The following is a 12,071-nucleotide window of genomic DNA, read 5'->3' as shown; positions in this document are numbered from 1 at the left end:
GTTTTAGACATCCAATGCCTAAGCCAATACCTTTTCACTGCTGTAATCAATAAAGTTGTGGCCTTTTCTTGCCCGTTAACCTTACATCATGTGTCCTTGCGTATTCATTTCACATTGCGGGGGTCGGGTCCTCGAACCACAACAATCAGATGCACAATACTGGACTGCATTAACAGTAGTGCCCTGATCAGGGGAAGAAACAATACAATTGTATTCTGCCTTGATCAGACCATACCTGGAGTGCTATGTCCAGTTCTGGCTGCCACAATTTATGAAGGACATTGAAAAGCTGGAATGTGTGCAGAGAAGGGTGACCAAGATGATTAAGGGTCTGGAAACCAAGCCTTAAGCGCTGTTCAACAGTGAAAAAGAAAAGAATTTCATCATTTTAAAGCAGAGTAAGGCAACCGTAACAGTAGCAGAGGACAGGTCATTCTTTTTGCCAGCAAAGGGGCTTTCCTGCATATTGTCATAGCCACCACTGTTGTGTTGCGGCTTTGAACATTTTGCAGAGTGCCCTTGCAAGTAGCTATGGAGCCTGCAGAATGCCTCACAGAATCAGTGACTTAATAAGCAAGTCCCCTGGTCTTGTATGAATCTCAGAGCTGATTCTCAGGAGGTGATTATTGAGGGGCTCCATCCACTACAAGAGGGAGAGAGGAATGGAAGGAACCCTCCTCATCACATGCCATTTGTGAAGCACCATGCTGGCTACCATAGTGCTGGTGCAGACAAATTGGTGGCAGATCTAGTTTCCAAGGAGTGCATCTCCCCTCCTTCCCACCATCTGGGAGGAATGGCACTGCTGCTGCTCTCTTGCCATGTGCTACCTGCCACTTACCCAGGGAATCATGATGGTGAGGAGTGCATGGCAAGCGTGAAGTGGCATGCCACCCTGAGGCCACTACCCCACCTTGCCTCATGGGCAGGCAAGTCCTGTTGTAACAGGAACAGAGGGAAGCAGCTCAATGACAGAACAATCTGTGAACACATGTAAATAATCATGTTTAATTTCTGGTAACTCTTTTTTAAAAAGAAACACAGGTGCTGAGCTGGGAAAAAAAACCTCTTATAGCTCTCAGAGAGTCAAAGACAGCCACACTAGAAGGCCCTGTACAGATAAAAATTGCTGGCATCACCACTTGAGGACAATGGGGTACTACTGAGAATGAGGTGGCATTTTTGTGTGTAGCTGTTTCAGGTTATAACTGATCATGCATTCTTTGGGTCATCTGAGTGTCCTCCATTTTCTTTTCACATTTGACATTATATTGTGTAACAGTTCCTTTCTAAACTGTATTACTAATGAGAATGCACATCATAATTACAAACTTGACAATGCCTTGGATAGGAGATTATCTACAATCACGTATAATGGTAACAATCTCACTGTGGCAGCAGTACCAAATAAACCTGAGAATGGTTGCAGTTCAGCTATGCTGCCTCTTCACAGGAGTAATCACATCCTGATAGGGAATGATGATATAAACCATAAATTATAAGGCTGGAAATATGAAGTCATCATGAAAACCCTAATGTAATTCACATTGCCAGAAGAAATTTCTAAATTTATATAAGAAGCACCACAGTGTAGAACACAGTAAACAAGCCTAGGCCTGTATTGCGATCTCTACCCTAATCATTGGGACGCGGGTGGCGCTGTGGGTAAAAGCCTCAGCGCCTAGGGCTTGCCGATCGGAAGGTTGGCGGTTCGAATCCCCGCGGCGGGGTGCGCTCCCGCTGCTCGGTCCCAGCGCCTGCCAACCTAGCAGTTCGAAAGCACCCCCGGGTGCAAGTAGATAAATAGGGACCGCTTACTGGCGGGAAGGTAAACGGCGTTTCCGTGTGCGGCTCTGGCTCGCCAGATGCAGCTTTGTCACGCTGGCCACGTGACCCGGAAGTGTCTCCGGACAGCGCTGGCCCCCGGCCTCTTGAGTGAGATGGGCGCACCAACCCCAGAGTCTGTCAAGACTGGCCCGTACGGGCAGGGGTACCTTTACCTTTACCTTTACCCTAATCATACCCACCCCCTCAATGGCAGGAATGAGGAACCTGTGGCCCTCCCAATATTACTGGACTACAACTCCCATCATCCTTCACCATTGACCACACTTTCTGGGGATTAAAGGAATGAGGGTCCAATAACATCTGCAGAGCTACAAGTTTCCTATCCCTGCTTTATAAATCAATCCCCAGAACTAATGCTTCTGGATATAGTTTCTTTCACAATGTCACTAATTCCAAGTGTTGCAGCTGACTAAATGAACAAAAATTGTTAGATCACAGCTAATAATAATAATAATAATAATAATAATTTATTTATACCCCGCCCATCTGGCTCGGTTTCCCTAGCCACCTTGGGTGGCTTCCAACAAAGTATTCAAATGCAGTGGTCTGTTAAACAATAAAAGCTTCCCTAAAGAAATATGTTTTCTTCAGTTCTTCTGTTCTCTATGAGTGGAATGCCTTGGGAACCTAATTGTGAACCCTGTAATTATCTAAAATTATGGCAATCCTCTTCCTTGCCAAAGATGACATGTATTTTCAGTGACTATTCTCATAAAAAGGAATCATGGTGAAAACAGGTACAAAACACAGCTGTGTTTTTCAGACTGCAGGGGGATAGGCTGGACAAGCAGTGCTGTTCAGAGTTTTATATGATACAAAGTGTCACCATTGACCAGTAGAATATAGAGACATAGTGACTGTGTGTTTTAAATGCGGGAACACTGTATACTAAAGAATTAGGTTGGAGCAGTGGATTTTGTTACAGAAGAAAAAGATTCACGCTTACAGTTGTAATGCTGATCTTGTTGGTGTGCCTATTGATCGTATGGTTGGTGTTTCTTCCCCTAACTGATTCCAAGGCACTTCCCTTTACTTGCAACATGAGAGATCCCCTCCGGATCCCACATGAGTATTATCAGCAAGGTGACCTCATCATTGGCAGTATATTTTCACAATTCTTCTCCTTTTTTGACACTATATCCTTCAAGCAACACCCCAATTTAATGTTTATTGAAGATGTCATGTAAGGAAATTATCATTTTACTCCCCAAAATATTCGTGGTCACACTATAATAATCGGATAGGTAGATAACAGAAAGACTGTGAATGTCCAGGTTTGGTCATACTCAGATAAGAATCACTGGAATCAATGCATTTGAGATACTTTAAATCCAGTGGGTCTACTGCGAGTATAAACAGCTGTTTAGGAGATCTACAGTCTACCAATTTCTTTGCCATTCACATTTCTCTATGGATTTCTAAATATCCACCTGATCTTCTTATCAGCTATACTCTGTTATATGTCATACACTGTTCTTTTTTGTTTGTTTTTCTTCCATGTATATTTCAAGAATATATGGCATGACTAAACATTACTTTTAGTTCTTTTCATTTCTGGAAATTTTGTTGTCTTTTATACAATCTGATTTTTAATATGAACATGGAGGCATAATGACTGAATGTTGCTTTGACACAATTCAACTTTCACAAAAGTTTGGTTGTGGGAGATTGGATTAAATGACCATCAGGGTACCTTCCATCTCTACAGTTCTTTGAGTCTAACTGTACTTCCTTCCACATCAGACAAATGAAGCATCTTGCAATATTTATACATAATTAAAAGCAGTTAAGAACACCCTAAATATTTTTGTTTAAATTCTTCATGTTTTTGAAGCTTTGATTCTAAAGCGGTATCTTTTACTGATGTGCATGTTAAATATCAGGTGCCTGTGTAAGAACAATGTAGACTTGACAAGCAGTTCATGTGATCTAGAATGTTGTTGTTGTCAGAATCATCCATAAACAGTAGGGTAATTCACAACATAAATATGAATGTGATATGATGCAATGTGCCATATGCTTTCATTACAGTGCAGTGACAAAATATTATCAGCATGTCCTAGCATTGGTGTTTGCAGTGAAGGAGATTAATGAGGATCCCAAGGTCTTACCAAATGTTACATTAGGATTTAATATCTATGACAGCTACTTCAATAAAAAGATGACCTACCAGACTACCATGAACCTTCTTTTTAAAGTGAAAGAAATGGTACCCAACTACAAGTGTGATACAAAGAAGAATCTGATAGCTGTCATTGGGGGACTTGACTCTGAAACCTCCCTTTGCATGTCTACCATCTTAAGCACCTATAAGATTCCTCAGGTATGTATGCGAGGCATGGAGAAGCTTCTGAGGGAAAATAGAGTGCCAGGGGTGGGACGACTTACGGTGGTATATCTTGCCTAATGATACTTGGAATATACAAGTACCACACACATAGGGTGGTAGACAATTTTGTCTACCTGGGTTCCACCATAACCCATAACCTCTTAATCAATGCTGATCTGGACAAGCATATTGAAAGAGTGGGTAAGAAATAAATGGTACCCAACTACCAGTGTGATACAAAGAATAATCTGATAGCTGTCATTGGGGGACTTGATTCTGAAACCTCCCTTTGCATGGCAACCATCTTAAGCACCTATAAGATTCCTCAGGTATGTATGCGAGGCATGGAGAAGCTTGTGAGGGAAAATGAAGTGTGGCTGGTATATCTTGTTATTGTGGTATATCTTGCCTAATGATACCTGGAATACACAAGTGTAAAATAGGTTCTTCAAACTTAGCTCCAGTGCTCTTCTGGTGGTAACCTGAAAAAGAAAGGGGTAGACCCAAAGCAAGATAAATTAGAAAGGTTGATTTTATTTTATTTTTGAATTATATTAATTTTCCAAATTATTACAAATCAAACAAAATTGCTATAATTTAATACAATTTCTTAAAATCAGGTTTTCTGCTCCTGTTGCAAACATATTGATCATTTCCTCCAGTGGCTGCATCATTTCTTATTTAGTGTCCAGTTGTCAACCTTTATTCGCCATTACATTATTCTTGCAGCTGACCACATTTTTCCTCCTTACAAACAGCACCTCTGTTACATCTTACAAATATAAAATCCATTTCACGTGTATAGTCCTTCATATACATTTACATTGTTGTTTCAGACTTGGTGTGTTGGGAAAATTAATTACTATCCTCCATGTCCGCTCTGGAATTCTTCCTCAAATCCAGCCTCTCGCCAGATCTATTTGGCAACCTTTCATTCTCTGCATTAATCCACTACACTCCTGGTCCAGTCCAAAGATAACTTTAAATAATGTTCATTCAACCTTGGTCAAGGGGGGGGGGAGGGCATAATAAAACCTTGTTAAATTCCTTGTTGAGCATAAATCAAAAGCCTCCCCCCTATTTTCCAAGATAACATACAGAATAACAGCCGTGGGTACCACATCTCTTTCATCTTGTAGGGAAGGACCAGACAAGAGAAGACCATTTTAAAACCATAAGAAAGCACACAACACTTTGTCCTCCCTCTTCCTTTCCCGGCTGTTTTTAGGATTCTCAAGCTTCAAAGAAAACATACAGATACCTTCAAAGAGCCAAGCCCAGTCCTTTCGGCAGCTGATTGATTGCAGCTCATTGGCATATGCCAGTCCAGGAGCACCTCTTGATTAACGCCAATATTCCAGATTAAGGAGGAACCAAGCACAAATCAGACCAGAGATGGAGGCTCATTCATGGCAAGTACACAGGTCGCACCCATCCTGCCCTTCAAGTTGCCAGAAATGGGCTTGAGTGACACAGTGAGATGCAGTGAACCCAGACCCCACTGGGGAACATTGCCAGGATTTTTGCATGATAAATCCTGACTTTCCCCTGCCAAAACGTCCCCGCTGCCCATGGAGGGAAGCGAGGAACAACCACCATTGACTTGTGACATAGCTGGAAACCTAGAAAGGTTGATTTTAATCAAAGCAAGGTGACTACCAATCCTAAAGTCCAAGCCAATACATTAGTGATATGAAGGCATGAAGAAAGCCTTTGGACCAACAATCAGGAAAACTGCAGTGCTGAAAAGCATATTGCAGCAAGCAGATGACACAATGGGCAGAGCAATCAACAGTGTCCAGACTCTGCCTGTCATGGAAGAACTGGATGTCCCTCCCTCCCTTTTTGAGCTGCAGAATGCTATCAACTCCCAGATATGTGGTAAAGCCCCAAGCAGGACAGAATCCCATCAGAAGTGCTGGAAGTCCACTTCAATTTATCCCTCATGACACACCACCACCATCTCCTCTTGCAGTGTTGAGAGCAGTGGAAGATTCTGTGAAGGAACCGTGCAGAAGATCCTGGGTGCAGACACCCTCAGCTAAGATGCTCAGTGCCAGCTATTCAAGGAGTTTGGCTACCAGGAGGCCGAGGAACATTGAGAGGCTTGCAGCTGACTGTACAGTCTCTGCTATCAGTGGCTGAAGCCAAAAAGGCACACCAAGGCCTGAATGCTGGACCTGGTGGTCCTAGAGCAGTTTCTGGCCATCCTGCCCCAGAGATGGAGAGCTGGGTCAGGGAGTGCAGAGTGAAGATCAGCTCCCAGGCAGTGGCCCTGGTGGAAGGTCTCCTCCTGAGCCAGGAAGAGGACAGAAAGAAGGAAGAGGAGAAGCAGGTGTGTGTGAGAGAGAGAAACAGCAGAAAACTTGACCAAGAAAATCTTGAAATCCCTATCAGATTTGTACAATTTTCCCATAACCTTTGAATGCCCCGTTCCTAATGGCTCTTCCCCTTATTTATGCTGAAAATCATGTGGTGTTTAGTTTATTTTTTTAGTTGCTAGTGTTTTATCAATTTTTTTTTATGCTGTGAACCACCCTGAGATCTAAGGTGACTGCCATGATTGAAACAGCTACCATGGAATCTCACTGCTGAGTATTGTGGGGAAAGCCTTTGTCAGTGTAGTTCCCAATAGGCTGCAGTCACTCACTGACAGGGTCTATCCTGAATTACAGATGTGGCTTTAGAGCTCAGAAGTCAACAATCAACAGTGTCTTTCTCACTGTGTCATCATAAGGAGAGATGCTGAAATCTGAGACACCTCCTTGTACATCAACTTGATAAACTTGATAAAGGCCTTTAAAGTTGTCAGCTGAACATACTGATAGGATTCCACCTAAGCACCACAAGATGATTGTGTCCTTCCATGAAAACCTGTGTGGCATTGTCCAGTATGGTCGCTCATCCTAAGATGCCTTCCCTATAAAGAGTGGTGTGAAATAAGGCTGTGTTCTGGCATATGCTTTCAGTTTAACTAAAGATGTGAACTTTCATTCAAGGAGCGAAAGAGGTCTGTTCAATTTGACATGTCTCTGCACAAATACAAAAGAGTGACATATGTTGATGTATGAGGGAATTTCTACATTATACCCTCACAGAAAGCACATTACATTTCTGATACGTTTTCAGCAATAGATTCTTATTATATTGTATTTTATTTTCCCTTTTCTTTCTTCTTTTCTTTTCTTGTAGGTCTCTTATTTCTTATTTGGTCCTTCTCAGAGTATGAAAACCCAGTTCCCTTTCAACTACCGTGTGGTTCCTAATGAAGAGTATCAGTATCATTTGATTACCCAATTACTTCTGCATTTCCAGTGGACATGGGTTGGGATTGTTACATCGGGCAATGATAAAGGAGAAAATTTTATGCAGACCTTGGTTCCAAAGCTTTCCCAGAATGGCATCTGTTTGGCTTTCACTGACAGAATGCCATCCCTGACAGACTTTTCCAACTTGCTTAATGAGTACCAGACAACAGGGGACATGGCCTGCTTTCTTAAAAAGCAAACAGCAAAAGCAGTTATTGTATTTGCAGAAACTTTGTCTGTATTTCGTTTTATATTCTTGCTGTATCAAATACAAACAGTAAATATGGTAGAGACATCTCTAGGGAGAGTATGGATCTTGACAGCTCAATGGGACTTCCCAGCACTACAGTTTAACAGAAACTGGAGTATAGAAGTCTTTCAGGGAGCCTTGTCTTTTGCTGTTCATACCAATCAGATAGAGGAATTTCAACATTTCCTTCAGTCTTTAAATGCTTACTCACTCAGTGGAGACAGTTTTATCAAGGACTTCTGGCAGCAGGCCTTTGACTGCTTACTTTCAGATTCCCAGGAGCCTGTAGAGAGCAATGGAACTTGCACAGGTCAGGAAAAGCTGGAGAGCCTCCCAGGACCATTTTTTGAAATGAGCATGACTCCCCAAAGCTACAGTATATACAACGCTGCCTACGTGTTAGCCCATGCTTTACATGCAATGTATGCATTGAATCTGAAGCACAAAGCAGTGGCAGCACTTCCAAACTCACAACCATGGCAGGTAATTTTTAATTAACCAAAGGATTTTGATAGTCATGAGAAATTGTGTAATACCAGGGGCTGCCTGCCAGCCCATAAAGCGGACTGAAGCAGCTCCCTTAGGTGGTGGAATCTAATGGGGCAATGACTCCAGTAATCTAGGCTTTGGTGGTGGTGGTGGTGGTGGTTATTTGCTGAAATAATATAAGCTGGACCTGCACCATCACCACCATCTTCATGACCTTCACCATATTCATTTCGTTCATTTCTGGAAATTGGATAAGCTGGCCATGCACCCTTATCATCACCACCATCAACCATTAAAAGCTTATTAAAACAGGGATTCCTTCAGATATCTCCATCAACTTATATGGTTTGTAAACCCTTTGACATCTGACGGGAGAGCATTCCACAGGGTGGGTGTGACTATCGAGAGGTCATTTTGCCTGTTTCCTTGAAATTTCACTTATCGCAATGAGAGAACTACCAGAAGGCCTGTGGAGATGGACCTCAGTGCCTGGGTGAACAATGGGGGTGGAGACGCTTCTTCAGGTATACAGGGCCAAAGCCGTTTAGGGCTTTGAACATCGAAATAAACACTTTGAATTGTGCTTGAAAATGTACATTAAAATGTGATTAAACTTTAGAGATGCCTAGCATGAAAATCACTGATCCTACTGTACCTTCAAATTTTATCCCTTTTTTGTTAAAAGGAAATTCTATATAATTTATGATTTCCCAGAAGTGAATGGAGCAAGGCAAAATGAAGCAGATGCCCCCATTTCCTGAGTCAAATTGAGGCGTCTCTAAATCAGCTACATTACAAAGCACTGAGTCAGTGTCTGAATTGAATCTTCTCATTGGCATCTATTTTAAATTGTAACTGCTGCCTTTATCTTGTCTTTTCTCTGTTTTTCTTCTTCTTAAAAACTAATTTTACATCTTCAAATTTAGCTTCATCACTTCTTGAGGACAATCTTTTTTAATAACAGCATTGGTGGCCAGGTGTCTCTGAATGAAAAAGGTGAATTAGAAAGTGGATTTGATATTATAAACTGGGTTACTTTCCCAAATCGATCTTTCATGAAGGTGAAAGTAGGGAGGATGGATCCATGGGGAAGCAGACCGTTCACCATTAATGAGGAGATCATCACATGGCACAAAGTGTTTAAGCAGGTATGGTCTGACATTTGGTTTCCGGTACAAAATATCAGTGGATATTCTAGTAGGTATCCCCAAGGTATTTATTCATCTCTTTATTTGCCAGATTTAGGGCTTTAAGATGTCTTACAAATATATCTGAAAATAGTATCTCATACATACATATGAAAAATTTCCAGTGTAGAACACATTGCCACCCTCACTTTCACCTAATCGATTTCTAGCTACCTTTTAAAATTTTGGGTAGATCTCTGTGGAGTGTACATAGCACCAGCAGTCAACACTGAGCACAGCAACAGTTGTGAACTATTGGTATGTAATAGAGTATTATTTTGCAAAATATTATGTCGTTTTTCTGAAATTATGTAGGACCTGGAATCAAGGAAGTTTGGGGCTGCCTGTTCTAGGGATTATTCTTCCTATATGAGAAGATGATTTGTGCCAACTGTATATGATGTTAATAGATTGAATGCAATTAAGATGCCTTTTTTAAAAATTGTGGTAGAGGTAATACGTGTTCTGGGGAGCCATGCGGCAGGGGGATGAGTGCAGAAAGAGAGTCTGTATCAGTCCAGAGCACCGCTGTCTGTTTGTTCTGTGCTGTTTTTGATTAATCTGCAGTGTTAAACAGTTACATTAAAATTGCATTAAAAAGCTTGAGCAAATGCATTTATTCTTTAAAATAAAAAATTGAAATATATTTTCTTTAAGACAGTCATTTATAGTTATGAAGTGTCAAAGCTAGAGATAACTAAAGTGGAAATATGTGGAATAGTTCATGTTTAATTTGTCCCTTGTCATATTATGCACTAGACTTCTTTCAGGCATCAATGGATCCATCATAAGAACTGTGATTCTTTGTGCATTGTGCATTGTAGGAGCAGTTATCTTGACCCAGAAAGGCTGAACTTGTGTTACATCCAACCCACCCCCAACCTCTGATGCCATGACTTTCCATGTGACTGATCCCTTGAAATCAGTATACACAACAGCTGTGCACCAGCTAAAAGATTAATCTTCTATCTGTGTTTTGCAGATACAGCCTGTTCTCCATGGAAGAGATATATTGCTTCACTGAATCAAATATGGGAAGGGTGGTGATGGTCAAAAGAGGTTATTGATCTCCATTATAGTAGAGGTTATTGATCCCCATTAAAGTGTTGGGTGGGGAAAATGTCATGGCCCAGTTAAAACTCTGTTATTCTAAGAATCATTGACACAACTTGTTTTCTGACTACCTCATGGAGTTTGGGGATTATAGTCTATTTGTGCTGGAATAAATCTCTCCCTGCAGAAGAGCCATAGCACATTGGTAACACAACTGTTTTGCATGCATGCAGAAACAATATTGAGCTAATTGGATTAAAGTATAGGGCAGTTTCCTATGCTTCCTTCCTATGTTTCTGCTGCAAGGACATAACGGTGGTGGTAAAACCAAATGTAAAATATACCCATGCAGGAAAAATGCAGCACTTGCTTAAGAGGGTGGCAACGTTTGGCACCCTAGTACCAGAATGAATCAGGTCAAAAGAGAGTTCATGATCCAAATCAAGAGATTTTTTATTTGGGCATGAGGAAATCTCATTCAAAACACCCCTACTTGCCTTATAATTTTGGTAAACACAGATCCAATTGATGCACCCCATTAGATGTATTAGCCATTTCTTTTCTTGCATTTCTGAATAGATACCACCTTCTTCTGTGTGTAATAACATGTGTCATCCAGGCTTTGTGAGAAAAAAGAAGGAGGGGGAGCCATTCTGTTGCTACGATTGTGACGCATGTGCAGAAGGGAAGATTTCTAACCCAAAAGGCAAGTATCAACCATTTTTGTCATATGCGCATCATTTCCTCTTCACCTCCATGGCTCAGTTAAGTTTGTGTGGACTTGGATAATTGAGTTTTCAATGTTAAACTTTGTATATGTTTATTGTAATTTTATAGGCCTAACACCATATGCACATGTGGAATGTTCTTTCTGCATGATTGTGAAGATTGTGCTTCCAGAATTCCTTCTCATTCAGACATTTACCTATGTACTAGTTTCATTGAATTGATTTGTGATTGTATGTTTTATCCCCAGAGATGGACAAATGTATAAACTGCCCAGAAGATCAGTATCCAAATGAAGAGCAAGATGGATGTCTCCCCAAGATGTTACACTTTCTGTCTTACGATGAAAAGTTGAGCATCACTTTAGCTTTCATGGCATTTTCATTTGCTGTGATCACAGCTTTGATGCTATCAATATTCATTAAATACCAGAAAACTCCCATTGTCAAAGCCAACAATCGTGGCCTCACGTTTACTCTGCTCATCGCCCTCTTGCTTTGCTTCCTCTGCTCCTTGCTGTTCTTTGGAAAACCTCAGACAGTGACCTGCCTTCTAAGGCAAACAACTTTTGGCATCATCTTCACCGTGGCTGTTTCTTCTGTGTTGGCAAAAACCATCACAGTCATTTTGGCATTCATGGCTTCAAGGCCAGGATCCAGGATGAGGAACTGGGTGGGGAAAAGACTGGCAGCTTCTATTGTTTTCTCCTGCACCGTCATTCAAGGATCTCTTTGTACTGTGTGGCTCCTGACAGCTCCGCCATTCCCACATTTGGACATGGACACTATGGCTAAAGAAATTGTGGTTGAATGTAATGAAGGGTCTGTCCCTATGTTTTATTCTGTTCTTGGATACCTGGGATTTCTGGCTCTTGTCAGCTT

Source organism: Podarcis cretensis (assembly GCF_951804945.1).
Source record: "Podarcis cretensis genome assembly, chromosome: 13".
NCBI lineage: Eukaryota > Metazoa > Chordata > Lepidosauria > Squamata > Lacertidae > Podarcis > Podarcis cretensis.
The sequence above is the reverse complement of the archived record's forward strand: the minus strand, read 5'-3'. Positions refer to the sequence as shown.